Here is a 2,141-nt window from a genome sequence, read left to right on the forward strand (position 1 = left end):
AGTTTCTGCCTTGGGTTAAATGGGCAGGTCTCCCCAGCCCTGGTCCAGGCCTGCCCAGTCCCCTTGCAACATCCATAGGTTGGACCTGAGCTCCCACAAATTAAACATGCTTAGGAAGCGACTTCTGTCCCTTCCTGTGGGGTAGCTTCAGGGAGGAGTCTGAAGAGGCAGGGGACTCTCCAGGGTCCTGGGTACCAAAACCCAGGACAAAGACAGCAAAACGGAGGATTCTGCATGGGGAGAAAAACCCAACACATATTTTCAAAGAGTAATTCTTCTAAAAATAAAAGTTAAAAACAAAACAAGCAAGGGACAGTTTTAGAAGAAATTTCATTCTTTAATATTCTACAAACACTAAAATGATTTTGGAGGTCATAGTGTTCCAAGGGAAAAAGTCTTATGACATCATATTAAAGGGGAAAAACAAAACAGAAAATGGAGCCCACAGTCTTCCCCGTTGCCTTGAACTTGGACTAGCAGAGACACCAGCCTAAGAGAGAACACATCAGATGGTTGTCACAAGGTCAGGACTGTAAGTTTTCAACTTATTCTGTGTTTCTGACAATTTTTTGAAAGGTACATAAAGAAATAGTCACAGTTTTTGTTATTGTTGTTGTTTAAGACAATAGTTAATTCTGAATAACTTAAAGCCACTACTGGACTTTCTTAAAAGGTTTTGATGAATTTTTGTTCCAAATGGAAAGGGGAGGATTCATTTGCATTAAAGCAAACCCACTGATTGCAAAGGTAACTGTGTGGCAGCCCAAGGGGTTAGTGGGAGGCGGGGCTCAGGCAGGCACCCAGCAGGATTCCATAAATTCTTGACCTGCATTCCCCTCCACAAGTGCACAGAGAAGAAGCCTGAACCTCAACTGCTCCCCCGTTCCTCAGCAGTCCCCTTAAGTCTTCTTGTATCTCCAGCCCATTTCTGGCCCTGTTTCCCCAGAGTCAGGAAGCCCCCAGGAGATGCAGAGACTGGCTATGACCCAGGGGAGCTTGGCAGGGTGCAGCCTGGGACCCTGCTGGAGTTTCTGGGAAAGTGCCTAGAACTATAGGTCTGTGGCTTTTCTCAGTATAAACCCCACACTTCCCCCTCCGGACTCCAGGAAGCAACAGAACTCACTGTGAGGGCAGCATCCTTACAACACGGGAGCAGTATTGCCATGTGTCCCCTCCATGGTGTCTCAGTGGCCTCTTTCCAGCCTCTCATCCTCCAAAGTGACCCAGGGTTTAAACAAGTGGAGCCTGACCCCCACCTCATCAGAAACCAAGGCACAGAGAGAGAAGAATTCACAACGGATTACAGAAGGCTGCTGGTGCACCAGACACTTTGCAAGTGTCCACTTGGGACACCATGTGGATGAACTCAGTAACCTCCAGGTGCTGGGAGAGGCCAAGGAGGGCATATGGAATTGCCTAGGGGATCCAAGAACAGCTTTACAAAACAAGGTGGCATCAGCGGAATCTTGAGGGGCAGATAGACAATTTGCCAGATAGAGGAGAGGACAGTCCACATGGCTCTACAGGTGCACTGCAATTATATGAGATTGTAGATACGTTATGCTCTGAGGTCACATTCCCCAACTGCAAATCTCTAGGTATGGTGACATGCTCCTTCTGGCAACTTAGACAGTTGTTTGTTCATTTTTAAACTAATAAACACAGTGCCGCTCATTTCAGAAGGCTGAGTTAGGCTTTAAAAACAGTGCTACAGGAAAAGGTTCAGGGGAGAGAGGCCCAGCTCTGCTTCTGATTTGAGAAAAATATGTAAAGCTAAGCATATGCAGAGTGAGTCATATCACTGAAATGGCTTGAGCACTTTTGTCTCAAAGGTAGCAAATACCAGCCAAGAAATCCCAATGCTCACTTGCCTGTCTCCTCCCTGGATCAGAAACCCCATTAACAGAACTGACAGGGATAGAGATGGGTCGGCATAGAGGGAAAACTACTGAGCTCATTCTGCAAATGGAAGCTCAAAACTGTGAAGACAGCCTACCCACCTGCCTTTAGAAAGTCTCTACATTGTGAGGCATTTCCAGGTCAAACAAGTTCCAAACCCAGCCAAACTGTCTTCACCACCATTGGAAAGAAGTAGGTTTCCCACCTGCAAACTACCTTTAACTTGTGCAGTGGCTGCCTCT

At 46.6% G+C, this 2,141-nt stretch overlaps 1 long non-coding RNA gene across 1 annotated transcript; it reads right to left on the reverse strand.

The window, feature by feature from the left end:
- Window positions 1–316: 316 nt before the first annotated feature.
- On the reverse strand, window positions 317–1,519 carry LOC144370110 (uncharacterized). The gene is made up of 2 exons (XR_013430051.1): window positions 1,124–1,519; window positions 317–490 (listed from the first exon to the last, which is right to left on the reverse strand). It is a non-coding gene; the product is annotated as an uncharacterized LOC144370110 (long non-coding RNA).
- Window positions 1,520–2,141: the final 622 nt, after the last annotated feature.

Source organism: Ictidomys tridecemlineatus, chromosome 13, assembly GCF_052094955.1.
Source record: "Ictidomys tridecemlineatus isolate mIctTri1 chromosome 13, mIctTri1.hap1, whole genome shotgun sequence".
In the NCBI taxonomy this organism is placed as follows: Eukaryota; Metazoa; Chordata; class Mammalia; order Rodentia; family Sciuridae; genus Ictidomys; species Ictidomys tridecemlineatus.